The following is a 20,574-nucleotide window of genomic DNA, read 5'->3' on the forward strand; positions in this document are numbered from 1 at the left end:
GAGCGAGGAGCGAGAAAAGGAGACGGGCAACGCGGGGAGCGGTAAACGGGCCCTGTGGCGGGATGGAAACGTTGCCCCCTATGCCTGCAGGGGGAAATGCAGAACGCGCACGGGGGCCCTGTTGTTGCTACACCTTGCTGTGGCGCGCTGCACTTTTCGGCCAGTTGTCATGGCTGACAAAGCGTAATTGCAAGAAGACAAAAACCAAAGGAGCCTACCGAGAAGCCGCCACTAAGTCGGCAGGGGTACTTAGCGTGACCCCCGGCGGCCGTCCCATTTGGCTCACGCCCTGAAAAGCTGAGCAAGTTTTTTTTTTTTGTCCACAGGTGGAGAGAAGGCTGCACCGTTCCCAGCGGCACTGCAAGGCCAGGTCGATGCGTGGAGTGAACGGAGCAAGCCCCTTTTTCAGCTCCCGGTTCTAAAAATCCGTTTAATAAGTTGTCCCCGTGTAGAGGACATATCAGATATTAAACTGATAAGAACAGATACTACACTTGATCTTAGCCAAAAGGCCGAGAAGCGATGACCCCCACTCTTTGCTGCCTGAGCCAACCTCCTCTGACACTTCTCAAGTGTCGCGGTGCAGTATTGTTAACTGGACGTAACACTGGCCGCTGCTGAGCACCCACCCACGGCCGTGCTCTCTTTGCACAGGCCGACCTCTCAACGGACACAGCTGCTTCGACGTTTGACAAACTCACAGGGCTCTGCCAGAAGGCAAAGCCTGCCAAAAATGGAATTTAACTCATCGGTATTCCTCTCCACGGAAGTCTTTAGTAAAAGGCGAAAGACTTGTGCGTGATGAAGAGAAACCAGAGTAAGGACGCTCCTGCCTTCGTGTGGGGCCGAAGTCCCTCGTCGCACCACTCACCACCTTCGCGGAACCCCCTTCTCGGCTTGCGAGGCGTTCCATTTCCCAGGCAGCTCCCATTTCCCTGAGGCCGCCCCGGCCCTTTGGCCGAGCCAATCAGATTGCGGACAGACTAAGATCCTGCCTTTTCCAGGCGGGCTAGCAAACGCTCAGCTGCTTGCAGATCTTGAGCGAGGAGCGAGAAAAGGAGACGGGCAACGCGGGGAGCGGTAAACGGGCCCTGTGGCGGGATGGAAACGTTGCCCCCTATGCCTGCAGGGGGAAATGCAGAACGCGCACGGGGGCCCTGTTGTTGCTACACCTTGCTGTGGCGCGCTGCACTTTTCGGCCAGTTGTCATGGCTGACAAAGCGTAATTGCAAGAAGACAAAAACCAAAGGAGCCTACCGAGAAGCCGCCACTAAGTCGGCAGGGGTACTTAGCGTGACCCCCGGCGGCCGTCCCATTTGGCTCACGCCCTGAAAAGCTGAGCAAGTTTTTTTTTTTTGTCCACAGGTGGAGAGAAGGCTGCACCGTTCCCAGCGGCACTGCAAGGCCAGGTCGATGCGTGGAGTGAACGGAGCAAGCCCCTTTTTCAGCTCCCGGTTCTAAAAATCCGTTTAATAAGTTGTCCCCGTGTAGAGGACATATCAGATATTAAACTGATAAGAACAGATACTACACTTGATCTTAGCCAAAAGGCCGAGAAGCGATGACCCCCACTCTTTGCTGCCTGAGCCAACCTCCTCTGACACTTCTCAAGTGTCGCGGTGCAGTATTGTTAACTGGACGTAACACTGGCCGCTGCTGAGCACCCACCCACGGCCGTGCTCTCTTTGCACAGGCCGACCTCTCCACGGACACAGCTGCTTTGACGTTTGACAAACTCACAGGGCTCTGCCAGAAGGCAAAGCCTGCCAAAAATGGAATTTAACTCATCGGTATTCCTCTCCACGGAAGTCTTTAGTAAAAGGCGAAAGACTTGTGCGTGATGAAGAGAAACCAGAGTAAGGACGCTCCTGCCTTCGTGTGGGGCCGAAGTCCCTCGTCGCACCACTCACCACCTTCGCGGAACCCCCTTCTCGGCTTGCGAGGCGTTCCATTTCCCAGGCAGCTCCCATTTCCCTGAGGCCGCCCCGGCCCTTTGGCCGAGCCAATCAGATTGCGGACAGACTAAGATCCTGCCTTTTCCAGGCGGGCTAGCAAACGCTCAGCTGCTTGCAGATCTTGAGCGAGGAGCGAGAAAAGGAGACGGGCAACGCGGGGAGCGGTAAACGGGCCCTGTGGCGGGATGGAAACGTTGCCCCCTATGCCTGCAGGGGGAAATGCAGAACGCGCACGGGGGCCCTGTTGTTGCTACACCTTGCTGTGGCGCGCTGCACTTTTCGGCCAGTTGTCATGGCTGACAAAGCGTAATTGCAAGAAGACAAAAACCAAAGGAGCCTACCGAGAAGCCGCCACTAAGTCGGCAGGGGTACTTAGCGTGACCCCCGGCGGCCGTCCCATTTGGCTCACGCCCTGAAAAGCTGAGCAAGTTTTTTTTTTTTGTCCACAGGTGGAGAGAAGGCTGCACCGTTCCCAGCGGCACTGCAAGGCCAGGTCGATGCGTGGAGTGAACGGAGCAAGCCCCTTTTTCAGCTCCCGGTTCTAAAAATCCGTTTAATAAGTTGTCCCCGTGTAGAGGACATATCAGATATTAAACTGATAAGAACAGATACTACACTTGATCTTAGCCAAAAGGCCGAGAAGCGATGACCCCCACTCTTTGCTGCCTGAGCCAACCTCCTCTGACACTTCTCAAGTGTCGCGGTGCAGTATTGTTAACTGGACGTAACACTGGCCGCTGCTGAGCACCCACCCACGGCCGTGCTCTCTTTGCACAGGCCGACCTCTCCACGGACACAGCTGCTTTGACGTTTGACAAACTCACAGGGCTCTGCCAGAAGGCAAAGCCTGCCAAAAATGGAATTTAACTCATTGGTATTCCTCTCCACGGAAGTCTTTAGTAAAAGGCGAAAGACTTGTGCGTGATGAAGAGAAACCAGAGTAAGGACGCTCCTGCCTTCGTGTGGGGCCGAAGTCCCTCGTCGCACCACTCACCACCTTCGCGGAACCCCCTTCTCGGCTTGCGAGGCGTTCCATTTCCCAGGCAGCTCCCATTTCCCTGAGGCCGCCCCGGCCCTTTGGCCGAGCCAATCAGATTGCGGACAGACTAAGATCCTGCCTTTTCCAGGCGGGCTAGCAAACGCTCAGCTGCTTGCAGATCTTGAGCGAGGAGCGAGAAAAGGAGACGGGCAACGCGGGGAGCGGTAAACGGGCCCTGTGGCGGGATGGAAACGTTGCCCCCTATGCCTGCAGGGGGAAATGCAGAACGCGCACGGGGGCCCTGTTGTTGCTACACCTTGCTGTGGCGCGCTGCACTTTTCGGCCAGTTGTCATGGCTGACAAAGCGTAATTGCAAGAAGACAAAAACCAAAGGAGCCTACCGAGAAGCCGCCACTAAGTCGGCAGGGGTACTTAGCGTGACCCCCGGCGGCCGTCCCATTTGGCTCACGCCCTGAAAAGCTGAGCAAGTTTTTTTTTTTTGTCCACAGGTGGAGAGAAGGCTGCACCGTTCCCAGCGGCACTGCAAGGCCAGGTCGATGCGTGGAGTGAACGGAGCAAGCCCCTTTTTCAGCTCCCGGTTCTAAAAATCCGTTTAATAAGTTGTCCCCGTGTAGAGGACATATCAGATATTAAACTGATAAGAACAGATACTACACTTGATCTTAGCCAAAAGGCCGAGAAGCGATGACCCCCACTCTTTGCTGCCTGAGCCAACCTCCTCTGACACTTCTCAAGTGTCGCGGTGCAGTATTGTTAACTGGACGTAACACTGGCCGCTGCTGAGCACCCACCCACGGCCGTGCTCTCTTTGCACAGGCCGACCTCTCCACGGACACAGCTGCTTTGACGTTTGACAAACTCACAGGGCTCTGCCAGAAGGCAAAGCCTGCCAAAAATGGAATTTAACTCATTGGTATTCCTCTCCACGGAAGTCTTTAGTAAAAGGCGAAAGACTTGTGCGTGATGAAGAGAAACCAGAGTAAGGACGCTCCTGCCTTCGTGTGGGGCCGAAGTCCCTCGTCGCACCACTCACCACCTTCGCGGAACCCCCTTCTCGGCTTGCGAGGCGTTCCATTTCCCAGGCAGCTCCCATTTCCCTGAGGCCGCCCCGGCCCTTTGGCCGAGCCAATCAGATTGCGGACAGACTAAGATCCTGCCTTTTCCAGGCGGGCTAGCAAACGCTCAGCTGCTTGCAGATCTTGAGCGAGGAGCGAGAAAAGGAGACGGGCAACGCGGGGAGCGGTAAACGGGCCCTGTGGCGGGATGGAAACGTTGCCCCCTATGCCTGCAGGCGGAAATGCAGAACGCGCACGGGGGCCCTGTTGTTGCTACACCTTGCTGTGGCGCGCTGCACTTTTCGGACAGTTGTCATGGCTGACAAAGCGTAATTGCAAGAAGACAAAAACCAAAGGAGCCTACCGAGAAGCCGCCACTAAGTCGGCAGGGGTACTTAGCGTGACCCCCGGCGGCCGTCCCATTTGGCTCACGCCCTGAAAAGCTGAGCAAGTTTTTTTTTTTTGTCCACAGGTGGAGAGAAGGCTGCACCGTTCCCAGCGGCACTGCAAGGCCAGGTCGATGCGTGGAGTGAACGGAGCAAGCCCCTTTTTCAGCTCCCGGTTCTAAAAATCCGTTTAATAAGTTGTCCCCGTGTAGAGGACATATCAGATATTAAACTGATAAGAACAGATACTACACTTGATCTTAGCCAAAAGGCCGAGAAGCGATGACCCCCACTCTTTGCTGCCTGAGCCAACCTCCTCTGACACTTCTCAAGTGTCGCGGTGCAGTATTGTTAACTGGACGTAACACTGGCCGCTGCTGAGCACCCACCCACGGCCGTGCTCTCTTTGCACAGGCCGACCTCTCCACGGACACAGCTGCTTTGACGTTTGACAAACTCACAGGGCTCTGCCAGAAGGCAAAGCCTGCCAAAAATGGAATTTAACTCATTGGTATTCCTCTCCACGGAAGTCTTTAGTAAAAGGCGAAAGACTTGTGCGTGATGAAGAGAAACCAGAGTAAGGACGCTCCTGCCTTCGTGTGGGGCCGAAGTCCCTCGTCGCACCACTCACCACCTTCGCGGAACCCCCTTCTCGGCTTGCGAGGCGTTCCATTTCCCAGGCAGCTCCCATTTCCCTGAGGCCGCCCCGGCCCTTTGGCCGAGCCAATCAGATTGCGGACAGACTAAGATCCTGCCTTTTCCAGGCGGGCTAGCAAACGCTCAGCTGCTTGCAGATCTTGAGCGAGGAGCGAGAAAAGGAGACGGGCAACGCGGGGAGCAGTAAACGGGCCCTGTGGCGGGATGGAAACGTTGCCCCCTATGCCTGCAGGCGGAAATGCAGAACGCGCACGGGGGCCCTGTTGTTGCTACACCTTGCTGTGGCGCGCTGCACTTTTCGGCCAGTTGTCATGGCTGACAAAGCGTAATTGCAAGAAGACAAAAACCAAAGGAGCCTACCGAGAAGCCGCCACTAAGTCGGCAGGGGTACTTAGCGTGACCCCCGGCGGCCGTCCCATTTGGCTCACGCCCTGAAAAGCTGAGCAAGTTTTTTTTTTTTGTCCACAGGTGGAGAGAAGGCTGCACCGTTCCCAGCGGCACTGCAAGGCCAGGTCGATGCGTGGAGTGAACGGAGCAAGCCCCTTTTTCAGCTCCCGGTTCTAAAAATCCGTTTAATAAGTTGTCCCCGTGTAGAGGACATATCAGATATTAAACTGATAAGAACAGATACTACACTTGATCTTAGCCAAAAGGCCGAGAAGCGATGACCCCCACTCTTTGCTGCCTGAGCCAACCTCCTCTGACACTTCTCAAGTGTCGCGGTGCAGTATTGTTAACTGGACGTAACACTGGCCGCTGCTGAGCACCCACCCACGGCCGTGCTCTCTTTGCACAGGCCGACCTCTCCACGGACACAGCTGCTTTGACGTTTGACAAACTCACAGGGCTCTGCCAGAAGGCAAAGCCTGCCAAAAATGGAATTTAACTCATTGGTATTCCTCTCCACGGAAGTCTTTAGTAAAAGGCGAAAGACTTGTGCGTGATGAAGAGAAACCAGAGTAAGGACGCTCCTGCCTTCGTGTGGGGCCGAAGTCCCTCGTCGCACCACTCACCACCTTCGCGGAACCCCCTTCTCGGCTTGCGAGGCGTTCCATTTCCCAGGCAGCTCCCATTTCCCTGAGGCCGCCCCGGCCCTTTGGCCGAGCCAATCAGATTGCGGACAGACTAAGATCCTGCCTTTTCCAGGCGGGCTAGCAAACGCTCAGCTGCTTGCAGATCTTGAGCGAGGAGCGAGAAAAGGAGACGGGCAACGCGGGGAGCGGTAAACGGGCCCTGTGGCGGGATGGAAACGTTGCCCCCTATGCCTGCAGGCGGAAATGCAGAACGCGCACGGGGGCCCTGTTGTTGCTACACCTTGCTGTGGCGCGCTGCACTTTTCGGCCAGTTGTCATGGCTGACAAAGCGTAATTGCAAGAAGACAAAAACCAAAGGAGCCTACCGAGAAGCCGCCACTAAGTCGGCAGGGGTACTTAGCGTGACCCCCGGCGGCCGTCCCATTTGGCTCACGCCCTGAAAAGCTGAGCAAGTTTTTTTTTTTTGTCCACAGGTGGAGAGAAGGCTGCACCGTTCCCAGCGGCACTGCAAGGCCAGGTCGATGCGTGGAGTGAACGGAGCAAGCCCCTTTTTCAGCTCCCGGTTCTAAAAATCCGTTTAATAAGTTGTCCCCGTGTAGAGGACATATCAGATATTAAACTGATAAGAACAGATACTACACTTGATCTTAGCCAAAAGGCCGAGAAGCGATGACCCCCACTCTTTGCTGCCTGAGCCAACCTCCTCTGACACTTCTCAAGTGTCGCGGTGCAGTATTGTTAACTGGACGTAACACTGGCCGCTGCTGAGCACCCACCCACGGCCGTGCTCTCTTTGCACAGGCCGACCTCTCCACGGACACAGCTGCTTTGACGTTTGACAAACTCACAGGGCTCTGCCAGAAGGCAAAGCCTGCCAAAAATGGAATTTAACTCATTGGTATTCCTCTCCACGGAAGTCTTTAGTAAAAGGCGAAAGACTTGTGCGTGATGAAGAGAAACCAGAGTAAGGACGCTCCTGCCTTCGTGTGGGGCCGAAGTCCCTCGTCGCACCACTCACCACCTTCGCGGAACCCCCTTCTCGGCTTGCGAGGCGTTCCATTTCCCAGGCAGCTCCCATTTCCCTGAGGCCGCCCCGGCCCTTTGGCCGAGCCAATCAGATTGCGGACAGACTAAGATCCTGCCTTTTCCAGGCGGGCTAGCAAACGCTCAGCTGCTTGCAGATCTTGAGCGAGGAGCGAGAAAAGGAGACGGGCAACGCGGGGAGCGGTAAACGGGCCCTGTGGCGGGATGGAAACGTTGCCCCCTATGCCTGCAGGCGGAAATGCAGAACGCGCACGGGGGCCCTGTTGTTGCTACACCTTGCTGTGGCGCGCTGCACTTTTCGGCCAGTTGTCATGGCTGACAAAGCGTAATTGCAAGAAGACAAAAACCAAAGGAGCCTACCGAGAAGCCGCCACTAAGTCGGCAGGGGTACTTAGCGTGACCCCCGGCGGCCGTCCCATTTGGCTCACGCCCTGAAAAGCTGAGCAAGTTTTTTTTTTTGTCCACAGGTGGAGAGAAGGCTGCACCGTTCCCAGCGGCACTGCAAGGCCAGGTCGATGCGTGGAGTGAACGGAGCAAGCCCCTTTTTCAGCTCCCGGTTCTAAAAATCCGTTTAATAAGTTGTCCCCGTGTAGAGGACATATCAGATATTAAACTGATAAGAACAGATACTACACTTGATCTTAGCCAAAAGGCCGAGAAGCGATGACCCCCACTCTTTGCTGCCTGAGCCAACCTCCTCTGACACTTCTCAAGTGTCGCGGTGCAGTATTGTTAACTGGACGTAACACTGGCCGCTGCTGAGCACCCACCCACGGCCGTGCTCTCTTTGCACAGGCCGACCTCTCCACGGACACAGCTGCTTTGACGTTTGACAAACTCACAGGGCTCTGCCAGAAGGCAAAGCCTGCCAAAAATGGAATTTAACTCATTGGTATTCCTCTCCACGGAAGTCTTTAGTAAAAGGCGAAAGACTTGTGCGTGATGAAGAGAAACCAGAGTAAGGACGCTCCTGCCTTCGTGTGGGGCCGAAGTCCCTCGTCGCACCACTCACCACCTTCGCGGAACCCCCTTCTCGGCTTGCGAGGCGTTCCATTTCCCAGGCAGCTCCCATTTCCCTGAGGCCGCCCCGGCCCTTTGGCCGAGCCAATCAGATTGCGGACAGACTAAGATCCTGCCTTTTCCAGGCGGGCTAGCAAACGCTCAGCTGCTTGCAGATCTTGAGCGAGGAGCGAGAAAAGGAGACGGGCAACGCGGGGAGCGGTAAACGGGCCCTGTGGCGGGATGGAAACGTTGCCCCCTATGCCTGCAGGGGGAAATGCAGAACGCGCACGGGGGCCCTGTTGTTGCTACACCTTGCTGTGGCGCGCTGCACTTTTCGGCCAGTTGTCATGGCTGACAAAGCGTAATTGCAAGAAGACAAAAACCAAAGGAGCCTACCGAGAAGCCGCCACTAAGTCGGCAGGGGTACTTAGCGTGACCCCCGGCGGCCGTCCCATTTGGCTCACGCCCTGAAAAGCTGAGCAAGTTTTTTTTTTTTGTCCACAGGTGGAGAGAAGGCTGCACCGTTCCCAGCGGCACTGCAAGGCCAGGTCGATGCGTGGAGTGAACGGAGCAAGCCCCTTTTTCAGCTCCCGGTTCTAAAAATCCGTTTAATAAGTTGTCCCCGTGTAGAGGACATATCAGATATTAAACTGATAAGAACAGATACTACACTTGATCTTAGCCAAAAGGCCGAGAAGCGATGACCCCCACTCTTTGCTGCCTGAGCCAACCTCCTCTGACACTTCTCAAGTGTCGCGGTGCAGTATTGTTAACTGGACGTAACACTGGCCGCTGCTGAGCACCCACCCACGGCCGTGCTCTCTTTGCACAGGCCGACCTCTCCACGGACACAGCTGCTTTGACGTTTGACAAACTCACAGGGCTCTGCCAGAAGGCAAAGCCTGCCAAAAATGGAATTTAACTCATTGGTATTCCTCTCCACGGAAGTCTTTAGTAAAAGGCGAAAGACTTGTGCGTGATGAAGAGAAACCAGAGTAAGGACGCTCCTGCCTTCGTGTGGGGCCGAAGTCCCTCGTCGCACCACTCACCACCTTCGCGGAACCCCCTTCTCGGCTTGCGAGGCGTTCCATTTCCCAGGCAGCTCCCATTTCCCTGAGGCCGCCCCGGCCCTTTGGCCGAGCCAATCAGATTGCGGACAGACTAAGATCCTGCCTTTTCCAGGCGGGCTAGCAAACGCTCAGCTGCTTGCAGATCTTGAGCGAGGAGCGAGAAAAGGAGACGGGCAACGCGGGGAGCGGTAAACGGGCCCTGTGGCGGGATGGAAACGTTGCCCCCTATGCCTGCAGGCGGAAATGCAGAACGCGCACGGGGGCCCTGTTGTTGCTACACCTTGCTGTGGCGCGCTGCACTTTTCGGCCAGTTGTCATGGCTGACAAAGCGTAATTGCAAGAAGACAAAAACCAAAGGAGCCTACCGAGAAGCCGCCACTAAGTCGGCAGGGGTACTTAGCGTGACCCCCGGCGGCCGTCCCATTTGGCTCACGCCCTGAAAAGCTGAGCAAGTTTTTTTTTTTTGTCCACAGGTGGAGAGAAGGCTGCACCGTTCCCAGCGGCACTGCAAGGCCAGGTCGATGCGTGGAGTGAACGGAGCAAGCCCCTTTTTCAGCTCCCGGTTCTAAAAATCCGTTTAATAAGTTGTCCCCGTGTAGAGGACATATCAGATATTAAACTGATAAGAACAGATACTACACTTGATCTTAGCCAAAAGGCCGAGAAGCGATGACCCCCACTCTTTGCTGCCTGAGCCAACCTCCTCTGACACTTCTCAAGTGTCGCGGTGCAGTATTGTTAACTGGACGTAACACTGGCCGCTGCTGAGCACCCACCCACGGCCGTGCTCTCTTTGCACAGGCCGACCTCTCCACGGACACAGCTGCTTTGACGTTTGACAAACTCACAGGGCTCTGCCAGAAGGCAAAGCCAGCCAAAAATGGAATTTAACTCATTGGTATTCCTCTCCACGGAAGTCTTTAGTAAAAGGCGAAAGACTTGTGCGTGATGAAGAGAAACCAGAGTAAGGACGCTCCTGCCTTCGTGTGGGGCCGAAGTCCCTCGTCGCACCACTCACCACCTTCGCGGAACCCCCTTCTCGGCTTGCGAGGCGTTCCATTTCCCAGGCAGCTCCCATTTCCCTGAGGCCGCCCCGGCCCTTTGGCCGAGCCAATCAGATTGCGGACAGACTAAGATCCTGCCTTTTCCAGGCGGGCTAGCAAACGCTCAGCTGCTTGCAGATCTTGAGCGAGGAGCGAGAAAAGGAGACGGGCAACGCGGGGAGCGGTAAACGGGCCCTGTGGCGGGATGGAAACGTTGCCCCCTATGCCTGCAGGCGGAAATGCAGAACGCGCACGGGGGCCCTGTTGTTGCTACACCTTGCTGTGGCGCGCTGCACTTTTCGGCCAGTTGTCATGGCTGACAAAGCGTAATTGCAAGAAGACAAAAACCAAAGGAGCCTACCGAGAAGCCGCCACTAAGTCGGCAGGGGTACTTAGCGTGACCCCCGGCGGCCGTCCCATTTGGCTCACGCCCTGAAAAGCTGAGCAAGTTTTTTTTTTTTGTCCACAGGTGGAGAGAAGGCTGCACCGTTCCCAGCGGCACTGCAAGGCCAGGTCGATGCGTGGAGTGAACGGAGCAAGCCCCTTTTTCAGCTCCCGGTTCTAAAAATCCGTTTAATAAGTTGTCCCCGTGTAGAGGACATATCAGATATTAAACTGATAAGAACAGATACTACACTTGATCTTAGCCAAAAGGCCGAGAAGCGATGACCCCCACTCTTTGCTGCCTGAGCCAACCTCCTCTGACACTTCTCAAGTGTCGCGGTGCAGTATTGTTAACTGGACGTAACACTGGCCGCTGCTGAGCACCCACCCACGGCCGTGCTCTCTTTGCACAGGCCGACCTCTCCACGGACACAGCTGCTTTGACGTTTGACAAACTCACAGGGCTCTGCCAGAAGGCAAAGCCTGCCAAAAATGGAATTTAACTCATTGGTATTCCTCTCCACGGAAGTCTTTAGTAAAAGGCGAAAGACTTGTGCGTGATGAAGAGAAACCAGAGTAAGGACGCTCCTGCCTTCGTGTGGGGCCGAAGTCCCTCGTCGCACCACTCACCACCTTCGCGGAACCCCCTTCTCGGCTTGCGAGGCGTTCCATTTCCCAGGCAGCTCCCATTTCCCTGAGGCCGCCCCGGCCCTTTGGCCGAGCCAATCAGATTGCGGACAGACTAAGATCCTGCCTTTTCCAGGCGGGCTAGCAAACGCTCAGCTGCTTGCAGATCTTGAGCGAGGAGCGAGAAAAGGAGACGGGCAACGCGGGGAGCGGTAAACGGGCCCTGTGGCGAAATGGAAACGTTGCCCCCTATGCCTGCAGGCGGAAATGCAGAACGCGCACGGGGGCCCTGTTGTTGCTACACCTTGCTGTGGCGCGCTGCACTTTTCGGCCAGTTGTCATGGCTGACAAAGCGTAATTGCAAGAAGACAAAAACCAAAGGAGCCTACCGAGAAGCCGCCACTAAGTCGGCAGGGGTACTTAGCGTGACCCCCGGCGGCCGTCCCATTTGGCTCACGCCCTGAAAAGCTGAGCAAGTTTTTTTTTTTTGTCCACAGGTGGAGAGAAGGCTGCACCGTTCCCAGCGGCACTGCAAGGCCAGGTCGATGCGTGGAGTGAACGGAGCAAGCCCCTTTTTCAGCTCCCGGTTCTAAAAATCCGTTTAATAAGTTGTCCCCGTGTAGAGGACATATCAGATATTAAACTGATAAGAACAGATACTACACTTGATCTTAGCCAAAAGGCCGAGAAGCGATGACCCCCACTCTTTGCTGCCTGAGCCAACCTCCTCTGACACTTCTCAAGTGTCGCGGTGCAGTATTGTTAACTGGACGTAACACTGGCCGCTGCTGAGCACCCACCCACGGCCGTGCTCTCTTTGCACAGGCCGACCTCTCCACGGACACAGCTGCTTTGACGTTTGACAAACTCACAGGGCTCTGCCAGAAGGCAAAGCCTGCCAAAAATGGAATTTAACTCATTGGTATTCCTCTCCACGGAAGTCTTTAGTAAAAGGCGAAAGACTTGTGCGTGATGAAGAGAAACCAGAGTAAGGACGCTCCTGCCTTCGTGTGGGGCCGAAGTCCCTCGTCGCACCACTCACCACCTTCGCGGAACCCCCTTCTCGGCTTGCGAGGCGTTCCATTTCCCAGGCAGCTCCCATTTCCCTGAGGCCGCCTCGGCCCTTTGGCCGAGCCAATCAGATTGCGGACAGACTAAGATCCTGCCTTTTCCAGGCGGGCTAGCAAACGCTCAGCTGCTTGCAGATCTTGAGCGAGGAGCGAGAAAAGGAGACGGGCAACGCGGGGAGCGGTAAACGGGCCCTGTGGCGGGATGGAAACGTTGCCCCCTATGCCTGCAGGCGGAAATGCAGAACGCGCACGGGGGCCCTGTTGTTGCTACACCTTGCTGTGGCGCGCTGCACTTTTCGGCCAGTTGTCATGGCTGACAAAGCGTAATTGCAAGAAGACAAAAACCAAAGGAGCCTACCGAGAAGCCGCCACTAAGTCGGCAGGGGTACTTAGCGTGACCCCCGGCGGCCGTCCCATTTGGCTCACGCCCTGAAAAGCTGAGCAAGTTTTTTTTTTTTGTCCACAGGTGGAGAGAAGGCTGCACCGTTCCCAGCGGCACTGCAAGGCCAGGTCGATGCGTGGAGTGAACGGAGCAAGCCCCTTTTTCAGCTCCCGGTTCTAAAAATCCGTTTAATAAGTTGTCCCCGTGTAGAGGACATATCAGATATTAAACTGATAAGAACAGATACTACACTTGATCTTAGCCAAAAGGCCGAGAAGCGATGACCCCCACTCTTTGCTGCCTGAGCCAACCTCCTCTGACACTTCTCAAGTGTCGCGGTGCAGTATTGTTAACTGGACGTAACACTGGCCGCTGCTGAGCACCCACCCACGGCCGTGCTCTCTTTGCACAGGCCGACCTCTCCACGGACACAGCTGCTTTGACGTTTGACAAACTCACAGGGCTCTGCCAGAAGGCAAAGCCTGCCAAAAATGGAATTTAACTCATTGGTATTCCTCTCCACGGAAGTCTTTAGTAAAAGGCGAAAGACTTGTGCATGATGAAGAGAAACCAGAGTAAGGACGCTCCTGCCTTCGTGTGGGGCCGAAGTCCCTCGTCGCACCACTCACCACCTTCGCGGAACCCCCTTCTCGGCTTGCGAGGCGTTCCATTTCCCAGGCAGCTCCCATTTCCCTGAGGCCGCCCCGGCCCTTTGGCCGAGCCAATCAGATTGCGGACAGACTAAGATCCTGCCTTTTCCAGGCGGGCTAGCAAACGCTCAGCTGCTTGCAGATCTTGAGCGAGGAGCGAGAAAAGGAGACGGGCAACGCGGGGAGCGGTAAACGGGCCCTGTGGCGGGATGGAAACGTTGCCCCCTATGCCTGCAGGGGGAAATGCAGAACGCGCACGGGGGCCCTGTTGTTGCTACACCTTGCTGTGGCGCGCTGCACTTTTCGGCCAGTTGTCATGGCTGACAAAGCGTAATTGCAAGAAGACAAAAACCAAAGGAGCCTACCGAGAAGCCGCCACTAAGTCGGCAGGGGTACTTAGCGTGACCCCCGGCGGCCGTCCCATTTGGCTCACGCCCTGAAAAGCTGAGCAAGTTTTTTTTTTTTGTCCACAGGTGGAGAGAAGGCTGCACCGTTCCCAGCGGCACTGCAAGGCCAGGTCGATGCGTGGAGTGAACGGAGCAAGCCCCTTTTTCAGCTCCCGGTTCTAAAAATCCGTTTAATAAGTTGTCCCCGTGTAGAGGACATATCAGATATTAAACTGATAAGAACAGATACTACACTTGATCTTAGCCAAAAGGCCGAGAAGCGATGACCCCCACTCTTTGCTGCCTGAGCCAACCTCCTCTGACACTTCTCAAGTGTCGCGGTGCAGTATTGTTAACTGGACGTAACACTGGCCGCTGCTGAGCACCCACCCACGGCCGTGCTCTCTTTGCACAGGCCGACCTCTCCACGGACACAGCTGCTTTGACGTTTGACAAACTCACAGGGCTCTGCCAGAAGGCAAAGCCTGCCAAAAATGGAATTTAACTCATTGGTATTCCTCTCCACGGAAGTCTTTAGTAAAAGGCGAAAGACTTGTGCGTGATGAAGAGAAACCAGAGTAAGGACGCTCCTGCCTTCGTGTGGGGCCGAAGTCCCTCGTCGCACCACTCACCACCTTCGCGGAACCCCCTTCTCGGCTTGCGAGGCGTTCCATTTCCCAGGCAGCTCCCATTTCCCTGAGGCCGCCCCGGCCCTTTGGCCGAGCCAATCAGATTGCGGACAGACTAAGATCCTGCCTTTTCCAGGCGGGCTAGCAAACGCTCAGCTGCTTGCAGATCTTGAGCGAGGAGCGAGAAAAGGAGACGGGCAACGCGGGGAGCGGTAAACGGGCCCTGTGGCGGGATGGAAACGTTGCCCCCTATGCCTGCAGGCGGAAATGCAGAACGCGCACGGGGGCCCTGTTGTTGCTACACCTTGCTGTGGCGCGCTGCACTTTTCGGCCAGTTGTCATGGCTGACAAAGCGTAATTGCAAGAAGACAAAAACCAAAGGAGCCTACCGAGAAGCCGCCACTAAGTCGGCAGGGGTACTTAGCGTGACCCCCGGCGGCCGTCCCATTTGGCTCACGCCCTGAAAAGCTGAGCAAGTTTTTTTTTTTTGTCCACAGGTGGAGAGAAGGCTGCACCGTTCCCAGCGGCACTGCAAGGCCAGGTCGATGCGTGGAGTGAACGGAGCAAGCCCCTTTTTCAGCTCCCGGTTCTAAAAATCCGTTTAATAAGTTGTCCCCGTGTAGAGGACATATCAGATATTAAACTGATAAGAACAGATACTACACTTGATCTTAGCCAAAAGGCCGAGAAGCGATGACCCCCACTCTTTGCTGCCTGAGCCAACCTCCTCTGACACTTCTCAAGTGTCGCGGTGCAGTATTGTTAACTGGACGTAACACTGGCCGCTGCTGAGCACCCACCCACGGCCGTGCTCTCTTTGCACAGGCCGACCTCTCCACGGACACAGCTGCTTTGACGTTTGACAAACTCACAGGGCTCTGCCAGAAGGCAAAGCCTGCCAAAAATGGAATTTAACTCATTGGTATTCCTCTCCACGGAAGTCTTTAGTAAAAGGCGAAAGACTTGTGCGTGATGAAGAGAAACCAGAGTAAGGACGCTCCTGCCTTCGTGTGGGGCCGAAGTCCCTCGTCGCACCACTCACCACCTTCGCGGAACCCCCTTCTCGGCTTGCGAGGCGTTCCATTTCCCAGGCAGCTCCCATTTCCCTGAGGCCGCCCCGGCCCTTTGGCCGAGCCAATCAGATTGCGGACAGACTAAGATCCTGCCTTTTCCAGGCGGGCTAGCAAACGCTCAGCTGCTTGCAGATCTTGAGCGAGGAGCGAGAAAAGGAGACGGGCAACGCGGGGAGCGGTAAACGGGCCCTGTGGCGGGATGGAAACGTTGCCCCCTATGCCTGCAGGCGGAAATGCAGAACGCGCACGGGGGCCCTGTTGTTGCTACACCTTGCTGTGGCGCGCTGCACTTTTCGGCCAGTTGTCATGGCTGACAAAGCGTAATTGCAAGAAGACAAAAACCAAAGGAGCCTACCGAGAAGCCGCCACTAAGTCGGCAGGGGTACTTAGCGTGACCCCCGGCGGCCGTCCCATTTGGCTCACGCCCTGAAAAGCTGAGCAAGTTTTTTTTTTTGTCCACAGGTGGAGAGAAGGCTGCACCGTTCCCAGCGGCACTGCAAGGCCAGGTCGATGCGTGGAGTGAACGGAGCAAGCCCCTTTTTCAGCTCCCGGTTCTAAAAATCCGTTTAATAAGTTGTCCCCGTGTAGAGGACATATCAGATATTAAACTGATAAGAACAGATACTACACTTGATCTTAGCCAAAAGGCCGAGAAGCGATGACCCCCACTCTTTGCTGCCTGAGCCAACCTCCTCTGACACTTCTCAAGTGTCGCGGTGCAGTATTGTTAACTGGACGTAACACTGGCCGCTGCTGAGCACCCACCCACGGCCGTGCTCTCTTTGCACAGGCCGACCTCTCCACGGACACAGCTGCTTTGACGTTTGACAAACTCACAGGGCTCTGCCAGAAGGCAAAGCCTGCCAAAAATGGAATTTAACTCATTGGTATTCCTCTCCACGGAAGTCTTTAGTAAAAGGCGAAAGACTTGTGCGTGATGAAGAGAAACCAGAGTAAGGACGCTCCTGCCTTCGTGTGGGGCCGAAGTCCCTCGTCGCACCACTCACCACCTTCGCGGAACCCCCTTCTCGGCTTGCGAGGCGTTCCATTTCCCAGGCAGCTCCCATTTCCCTGAGGCCGCCCCGGCCCTTTGGCCGAGCCAATCAGATTGCGGACAGACTAAGATCCTGCCTTTTCCAGGCGGGCTAGCAAACGCTCAGCTGCTTGCAGATCTTGAGCGAGGAGCGAGAAAAGGAGACGGGCAACGCGGGGAGCGGTAAACGGGCCCTGTGGCGGGATGGAAACGTTGCCCCCTATGCCTGCAGGGGGAAATGCAGAACGCGCACGGGGGCCCTGTTGTTGCTACACCTTGCTGTGGCGCGCTGCACTTTTCGGCCAGTTGTCATGGCTGACAAAGCGTAATTGCAAGAAGACAAAAACCAAAGGAGCCTACCGAGAAGCCGCCACTAAGTCGGCAGGGGTACTTAGCGTGACCCCCGGCGGCCGTCCCATTTGGCTCACGCCCTGAAAAGCTGAGCAAGTTTTTTTTTTTTGTCCACAGGTGGAGAGAAGGCTGCACCGTTCCCAGCGGCACTGCAAGGCCAGGTCGATGCGTGGAGTGAACGGAGCAAGCCCCTTTTTCAGCTCCCGGTTCTAAAAATCCGTTTAATAAGTTGTCCCCGTGTAGAGGACATATCAGATATTAAACTGATAAGAACAGATACTACACTTGATCTTAGCCAAAAGGCCGAGAAGCGATGACCCCCACTCTTTGCTGCCTGAGCCAACCTCCTCTGACACTTCTCAAGTGTCGCGGTGCAGTATTGTTAACTGGACGTAACACTGGCCGCTGCTGAGCACCCACCCACGGCCGTGCTCTCTTTGCACAGGCCGACCTCTCCACGGACACAGCTGCTTTGACGTTTGACAAACTCACAGGGCTCTGCCAGAAGGCAAAGCCTGCCAAAAATGGAATTTAACTCATTGGTATTCCTCTCCACGGAAGTCTTTAGTAAAAGGCGAAAGACTTGTGCGTGATGAAGAGAAACCAGAGTAAGGACGCTCCTGCCTTCGTGTGGGGCCGAAGTCCCTCGTCGCACCACTCACCACCTTCGCGGAACCCCCTTCTCGGCTTGCGAGGCGTTCCATTTCCCAGGCAGCTCCCATTTCCCTGAGGCCGCCCCGGCCCTTTGGCCGAGCCAATCAGATTGCGGACAGACTAAGATCCTGCCTTTTCCAGGCGGGCTAGCAAACGCTCAGCTGCTTGCAGATCTTGAGCGAGGAGCGAGAAAAGGAGACGGGCAACGCGGGGAGCGGTAAACGGGCCCTGTGGCGGGATGGAAACGTTGCCCCCTATGCCTGCAGGCGGAAATGCAGAACGCGCACGGGGGCCCTGTTGTTGCTACACCTTGCTGTGGCGCGCTGCACTTTTCGGCCAGTTGTCATGGCTGACAAAGCGTAATTGCAAGAAGACAAAAACCAAAGGAGCCTACCGAGAAGCCGCCACTAAGTCGGCAGGGGTACTTAGCGTGACCCCCGGCGGCCGTCCCATTTGGCTCACGCCCTGAAAAGCTGAGCAAGTTTTTTTTTTTTGTCCACAGGTGGAGAGAAGGCTGCACCGTTCCCAGCGGCACTGCAAGGCCAGGTCGATGCGTGGAGTGAACGGAGCAAGCCCCTTTTTCAGCTCCCGGTTCTAAAAATCCGTTTAATAAGTTGTCCCCGTGTAGAGGACATATCAGATATTAAACTGATAAGAACAGATACTACACTTGATCTTAGCCAAAAGGCCGAGAAGCGATGACCCCCACTCTTTGCTGCCTGAGCCAACCTCCTCTGACACTTCTCAAGTGTCGCGGTGCAGTATTGTTAACTGGACGTAACACTGGCCGCTGCTGAGCACCCACCCACGGCCGTGCTCTCTTTGCACAGGCCGACCTCTCCACGGACACAGCTGCTTTGACGTTTGACAAACTCACAGGGCTCTGCCAGAAGGCAAAGCCTGCCAAAAATGGAATTTAACTCATTGGTATTCCTCTCCACGGAAGTCTTTAGTAAAAGGCGAAAGACTTGTGCGTGATGAAGAGAAACCAGAGTAAGGACGCTCATGCCTTCGTGTGGGGCCGAAGTCCCTCGTCGCACCACTCACCACCTTCGCGGAACCCCCTTCTCGGCTTGCGAGGCGTTCCATTTCCCAGGCAGCTCCCATTTCCCTGAGGCCGCCCCGGCCCTTTGGCCGAGCCAATCAGATTGCGGACAGACTAAGATCCTGCCTTTTCCAGGCGGGCTAGCAAACGCTCAGCTGCTTGCAGATCTTGAGCGAGGAGCGAGAAAAGGAGACGGGCAACGCGGGGAGCGGTAAACGGGCCCTGTGGCGGGATGGAAACGTTGCCCCCTATGCCTGCAGGCGGAAATGCAGAACGCGCACGGGGGCCCTGTTGTTGCTACACCTTGCTGTGGCGCGCTGCACTTTTCGGCCAGTTGTCATGGCTGACAAAGCGTAATTGCAAGAAGACAAAAACCAAAGGAGCCTACCGAGAAGCCGCCACTAAGTCGGCAGGGGTACTTAGCGTGACCCCCGGCGGCCGTCCCATTTGGCTCACGCCCTGAAAAGCTGAGCAAGTTTTTTTTTTTTGTCCACAGGTGGAGAGAAGGCTGCACCGTTCCCAGCGGCACTGCAAGGCCAGGTCAATGCGTGGAGTGAACGGAGCAAGCCCCTTTTTCAGCTCCCGGTTCTAAAAATCCGTTTAATAAGTTGTCCCCGTGTAGAGGACATATCAGATATTAAACTGATAAGAACAGATACTACACTTGATCTTAGCCAAAAGGCCGAGAAGCGATGACCCCCACTCTTTGCTGCCTGAGCCAACCTCCTCTGACACTTCTCAAGTGTCGCGGTGCAGTATTGTTAACTGGACGTAACACTGGCCGCTGCTGAGCACCCACCCACGGCCGTGCTCTCTTTGCACAGGCCGACCTCTCCACGGACACAGCTGCTTTGACGTTTGACAAACTCACAGGGCTCTGCCAGAAGGCAAAGCCTGCCAAAAATGGAATTTAACTCATTGGTATTCCTCTCCACGGAAGTCTTTAGTAAAAGGCGAAAGACTTGTGCGTGATGAAGAGAAACCAGAGTAAGGACGCTCCTGCCTTCGTGTGGGGCCGAAGTCCCTCGTCGCACCACTCACCACCTTCGCGGAACCCCCTTCTCGGCTTGCGAGGCGTTCCATTTCCCAGGCAGCTCCCATTTCCCTGAGGCCGCCCCGGCCCTTTGGCCGAGCCAATCAGATTGCGGACAGACTAAGATCCTGCCTTTTCCAGGCGGGCTAGCAAACGCTCAGCTGCTTGCAGATCTTGAGCGAGGAGCGAGAAAAGGAGACGGGCAACGCGGGGAGCGGTAAACGGGCCCTGTGGCGGGATGGAAACGTTGCCCCCTATGCCTGCAGGCGGAAATGCAGAACGCGCACGGGGGCCCTGTTGTTGCTACACCTTGCTGTGGCGCGCTGCACTTTTCGGCCAGTTGTCATGGCTGACAAAGCGTAATTGCAAGAAGACAAAAACCAAAGGAGCCTACCGAGAAGCCGCCACTAAGTCGGCAGGGGTACTTAGCGTGACCCCCGGCGGCCGTCCCATTTGGCTCACGCCCTGAAAAGCTGAGCAAGTTTTTTTTTTTTGTCCACAGGTGGAGAGAAGGCTGCACCGTTCCCAGCGGCACTGCAAGGCCAGGTCAATGCGTGGAGTGAACGGAGCAAGCCCCTTTTTCAGCTCCCGGTTCTAAAAATCCGTTTAATAAGTTGTCCCCGTGTAGAGGACATATCAGATATTAAACTGATAAGAACAGATACTACACTTGATCTTAGCCAAAAGGCCGAGAAGCGATGACCCCCACTCTTTGCTGCCTGAGCCAACCTCCTCTGACACTTCTCAAGTGTCGCGGTGCAGTATTGTTAACTGGACGTAACACTGGCCGCTGCTGAGCACCCACCCACGGCCGTGCTCTCTTTGCACAGGCCGACCTCTCCACGGACACAGCTGCTTTGACGTTTGACAAACTCACAGGGCTCTGCCAGAAGGCAAAGCCTGCCAAAAATGGAATTTAACTCATTGGTATTCCTCTCCACGGAAGTCTTTAGTAAAAGGCGAAAGACTTGTGCGTGATGAAGAGAAACCAGAGTAAGGACGCTCCTGCCT

The 20,574-nt window shown here is 55.5% G+C and overlaps 40 non-coding genes across 40 annotated transcripts; all 40 read right to left on the reverse strand.

The window, feature by feature from the left end:
- Nucleotides 1-333: 333 nt before the first annotated feature.
- Nucleotides 334-524, reverse strand: LOC137114054 (U2 spliceosomal RNA). Its single transcript, XR_010913169.1, has one exon. It is a non-coding gene; the product is annotated as a U2 spliceosomal RNA (small nuclear RNA).
- A 181-nt stretch (nt 525-705) lies between these two features.
- On the reverse strand, nt 706-821 carry LOC137113802 (U5 spliceosomal RNA). The gene has a single exon (XR_010912924.1). It is a non-coding gene; the product is annotated as a U5 spliceosomal RNA (small nuclear RNA).
- A 551-nt stretch (nt 822-1,372) lies between these two features.
- LOC137114055 (U2 spliceosomal RNA) lies at nt 1,373-1,563 on the reverse strand. The gene has a single exon (XR_010913170.1). It is a non-coding gene; the product is annotated as a U2 spliceosomal RNA (small nuclear RNA).
- A 181-nt stretch (nt 1,564-1,744) lies between these two features.
- LOC137113803 (U5 spliceosomal RNA) lies at nt 1,745-1,860 on the reverse strand. Its single transcript, XR_010912925.1, has one exon. It is a non-coding gene; the product is annotated as a U5 spliceosomal RNA (small nuclear RNA).
- Nucleotides 1,861-2,411: 551 nt separating this feature from the next.
- LOC137114056 (U2 spliceosomal RNA) lies at nt 2,412-2,602 on the reverse strand. The gene has a single exon (XR_010913171.1). It is a non-coding gene; the product is annotated as a U2 spliceosomal RNA (small nuclear RNA).
- A 181-nt stretch (nt 2,603-2,783) lies between these two features.
- Nucleotides 2,784-2,899, reverse strand: LOC137113504 (U5 spliceosomal RNA). The gene has a single exon (XR_010912632.1). It is a non-coding gene; the product is annotated as a U5 spliceosomal RNA (small nuclear RNA).
- A 551-nt stretch (nt 2,900-3,450) lies between these two features.
- Nucleotides 3,451-3,641, reverse strand: LOC137114057 (U2 spliceosomal RNA). Its single transcript, XR_010913172.1, has one exon. It is a non-coding gene; the product is annotated as a U2 spliceosomal RNA (small nuclear RNA).
- A 181-nt stretch (nt 3,642-3,822) lies between these two features.
- Nucleotides 3,823-3,938, reverse strand: LOC137113505 (U5 spliceosomal RNA). Its single transcript, XR_010912633.1, has one exon. It is a non-coding gene; the product is annotated as a U5 spliceosomal RNA (small nuclear RNA).
- A 551-nt stretch (nt 3,939-4,489) lies between these two features.
- LOC137114059 (U2 spliceosomal RNA) lies at nt 4,490-4,680 on the reverse strand. Its single transcript, XR_010913174.1, has one exon. It is a non-coding gene; the product is annotated as a U2 spliceosomal RNA (small nuclear RNA).
- A 181-nt stretch (nt 4,681-4,861) lies between these two features.
- On the reverse strand, nt 4,862-4,977 carry LOC137113506 (U5 spliceosomal RNA). Its single transcript, XR_010912634.1, has one exon. It is a non-coding gene; the product is annotated as a U5 spliceosomal RNA (small nuclear RNA).
- Nucleotides 4,978-5,528: 551 nt separating this feature from the next.
- LOC137114060 (U2 spliceosomal RNA) lies at nt 5,529-5,719 on the reverse strand. The gene has a single exon (XR_010913175.1). It is a non-coding gene; the product is annotated as a U2 spliceosomal RNA (small nuclear RNA).
- Nucleotides 5,720-5,900: 181 nt separating this feature from the next.
- LOC137113507 (U5 spliceosomal RNA) lies at nt 5,901-6,016 on the reverse strand. Its single transcript, XR_010912635.1, has one exon. It is a non-coding gene; the product is annotated as a U5 spliceosomal RNA (small nuclear RNA).
- Nucleotides 6,017-6,567: 551 nt separating this feature from the next.
- LOC137114062 (U2 spliceosomal RNA) lies at nt 6,568-6,758 on the reverse strand. The gene has a single exon (XR_010913176.1). It is a non-coding gene; the product is annotated as a U2 spliceosomal RNA (small nuclear RNA).
- Nucleotides 6,759-6,939: 181 nt separating this feature from the next.
- Nucleotides 6,940-7,055, reverse strand: LOC137113508 (U5 spliceosomal RNA). Its single transcript, XR_010912636.1, has one exon. It is a non-coding gene; the product is annotated as a U5 spliceosomal RNA (small nuclear RNA).
- Nucleotides 7,056-7,605: 550 nt separating this feature from the next.
- Nucleotides 7,606-7,796, reverse strand: LOC137114063 (U2 spliceosomal RNA). The gene has a single exon (XR_010913177.1). It is a non-coding gene; the product is annotated as a U2 spliceosomal RNA (small nuclear RNA).
- Nucleotides 7,797-7,977: 181 nt separating this feature from the next.
- On the reverse strand, nt 7,978-8,093 carry LOC137113511 (U5 spliceosomal RNA). Its single transcript, XR_010912638.1, has one exon. It is a non-coding gene; the product is annotated as a U5 spliceosomal RNA (small nuclear RNA).
- Nucleotides 8,094-8,644: 551 nt separating this feature from the next.
- Nucleotides 8,645-8,835, reverse strand: LOC137114064 (U2 spliceosomal RNA). The gene has a single exon (XR_010913178.1). It is a non-coding gene; the product is annotated as a U2 spliceosomal RNA (small nuclear RNA).
- A 181-nt stretch (nt 8,836-9,016) lies between these two features.
- LOC137113512 (U5 spliceosomal RNA) lies at nt 9,017-9,132 on the reverse strand. The gene has a single exon (XR_010912639.1). It is a non-coding gene; the product is annotated as a U5 spliceosomal RNA (small nuclear RNA).
- Nucleotides 9,133-9,683: 551 nt separating this feature from the next.
- LOC137114065 (U2 spliceosomal RNA) lies at nt 9,684-9,874 on the reverse strand. Its single transcript, XR_010913179.1, has one exon. It is a non-coding gene; the product is annotated as a U2 spliceosomal RNA (small nuclear RNA).
- Nucleotides 9,875-10,055: 181 nt separating this feature from the next.
- Nucleotides 10,056-10,171, reverse strand: LOC137113328 (U5 spliceosomal RNA). The gene has a single exon (XR_010912462.1). It is a non-coding gene; the product is annotated as a U5 spliceosomal RNA (small nuclear RNA).
- A 551-nt stretch (nt 10,172-10,722) lies between these two features.
- On the reverse strand, nt 10,723-10,913 carry LOC137114066 (U2 spliceosomal RNA). Its single transcript, XR_010913180.1, has one exon. It is a non-coding gene; the product is annotated as a U2 spliceosomal RNA (small nuclear RNA).
- Nucleotides 10,914-11,094: 181 nt separating this feature from the next.
- LOC137113513 (U5 spliceosomal RNA) lies at nt 11,095-11,210 on the reverse strand. The gene has a single exon (XR_010912640.1). It is a non-coding gene; the product is annotated as a U5 spliceosomal RNA (small nuclear RNA).
- A 551-nt stretch (nt 11,211-11,761) lies between these two features.
- On the reverse strand, nt 11,762-11,952 carry LOC137114067 (U2 spliceosomal RNA). The gene has a single exon (XR_010913181.1). It is a non-coding gene; the product is annotated as a U2 spliceosomal RNA (small nuclear RNA).
- Nucleotides 11,953-12,133: 181 nt separating this feature from the next.
- Nucleotides 12,134-12,249, reverse strand: LOC137113514 (U5 spliceosomal RNA). The gene has a single exon (XR_010912641.1). It is a non-coding gene; the product is annotated as a U5 spliceosomal RNA (small nuclear RNA).
- Nucleotides 12,250-12,800: 551 nt separating this feature from the next.
- Nucleotides 12,801-12,991, reverse strand: LOC137114068 (U2 spliceosomal RNA). The gene has a single exon (XR_010913182.1). It is a non-coding gene; the product is annotated as a U2 spliceosomal RNA (small nuclear RNA).
- Nucleotides 12,992-13,172: 181 nt separating this feature from the next.
- LOC137113814 (U5 spliceosomal RNA) lies at nt 13,173-13,288 on the reverse strand. The gene has a single exon (XR_010912936.1). It is a non-coding gene; the product is annotated as a U5 spliceosomal RNA (small nuclear RNA).
- A 551-nt stretch (nt 13,289-13,839) lies between these two features.
- On the reverse strand, nt 13,840-14,030 carry LOC137114069 (U2 spliceosomal RNA). Its single transcript, XR_010913183.1, has one exon. It is a non-coding gene; the product is annotated as a U2 spliceosomal RNA (small nuclear RNA).
- A 181-nt stretch (nt 14,031-14,211) lies between these two features.
- On the reverse strand, nt 14,212-14,327 carry LOC137113515 (U5 spliceosomal RNA). Its single transcript, XR_010912642.1, has one exon. It is a non-coding gene; the product is annotated as a U5 spliceosomal RNA (small nuclear RNA).
- A 551-nt stretch (nt 14,328-14,878) lies between these two features.
- On the reverse strand, nt 14,879-15,069 carry LOC137114071 (U2 spliceosomal RNA). Its single transcript, XR_010913185.1, has one exon. It is a non-coding gene; the product is annotated as a U2 spliceosomal RNA (small nuclear RNA).
- Nucleotides 15,070-15,250: 181 nt separating this feature from the next.
- LOC137113516 (U5 spliceosomal RNA) lies at nt 15,251-15,366 on the reverse strand. Its single transcript, XR_010912643.1, has one exon. It is a non-coding gene; the product is annotated as a U5 spliceosomal RNA (small nuclear RNA).
- A 550-nt stretch (nt 15,367-15,916) lies between these two features.
- On the reverse strand, nt 15,917-16,107 carry LOC137114072 (U2 spliceosomal RNA). Its single transcript, XR_010913186.1, has one exon. It is a non-coding gene; the product is annotated as a U2 spliceosomal RNA (small nuclear RNA).
- A 181-nt stretch (nt 16,108-16,288) lies between these two features.
- LOC137113517 (U5 spliceosomal RNA) lies at nt 16,289-16,404 on the reverse strand. The gene has a single exon (XR_010912644.1). It is a non-coding gene; the product is annotated as a U5 spliceosomal RNA (small nuclear RNA).
- A 551-nt stretch (nt 16,405-16,955) lies between these two features.
- LOC137114073 (U2 spliceosomal RNA) lies at nt 16,956-17,146 on the reverse strand. The gene has a single exon (XR_010913187.1). It is a non-coding gene; the product is annotated as a U2 spliceosomal RNA (small nuclear RNA).
- Nucleotides 17,147-17,327: 181 nt separating this feature from the next.
- LOC137113518 (U5 spliceosomal RNA) lies at nt 17,328-17,443 on the reverse strand. The gene has a single exon (XR_010912645.1). It is a non-coding gene; the product is annotated as a U5 spliceosomal RNA (small nuclear RNA).
- Nucleotides 17,444-17,994: 551 nt separating this feature from the next.
- On the reverse strand, nt 17,995-18,185 carry LOC137114074 (U2 spliceosomal RNA). Its single transcript, XR_010913188.1, has one exon. It is a non-coding gene; the product is annotated as a U2 spliceosomal RNA (small nuclear RNA).
- A 181-nt stretch (nt 18,186-18,366) lies between these two features.
- On the reverse strand, nt 18,367-18,482 carry LOC137113519 (U5 spliceosomal RNA). The gene has a single exon (XR_010912646.1). It is a non-coding gene; the product is annotated as a U5 spliceosomal RNA (small nuclear RNA).
- A 551-nt stretch (nt 18,483-19,033) lies between these two features.
- On the reverse strand, nt 19,034-19,224 carry LOC137114264 (U2 spliceosomal RNA). The gene has a single exon (XR_010913372.1). It is a non-coding gene; the product is annotated as a U2 spliceosomal RNA (small nuclear RNA).
- Nucleotides 19,225-19,405: 181 nt separating this feature from the next.
- Nucleotides 19,406-19,521, reverse strand: LOC137113520 (U5 spliceosomal RNA). Its single transcript, XR_010912647.1, has one exon. It is a non-coding gene; the product is annotated as a U5 spliceosomal RNA (small nuclear RNA).
- Nucleotides 19,522-20,072: 551 nt separating this feature from the next.
- Nucleotides 20,073-20,263, reverse strand: LOC137114265 (U2 spliceosomal RNA). The gene has a single exon (XR_010913373.1). It is a non-coding gene; the product is annotated as a U2 spliceosomal RNA (small nuclear RNA).
- A 181-nt stretch (nt 20,264-20,444) lies between these two features.
- Nucleotides 20,445-20,560, reverse strand: LOC137113522 (U5 spliceosomal RNA). Its single transcript, XR_010912649.1, has one exon. It is a non-coding gene; the product is annotated as a U5 spliceosomal RNA (small nuclear RNA).
- Nucleotides 20,561-20,574: the final 14 nt, after the last annotated feature.

Source organism: Channa argus, unplaced genomic scaffold (assembly GCF_033026475.1).
Source record: "Channa argus isolate prfri unplaced genomic scaffold, Channa argus male v1.0 Contig016, whole genome shotgun sequence".
NCBI lineage: Eukaryota > Metazoa > Chordata > Actinopteri > Anabantiformes > Channidae > Channa > Channa argus.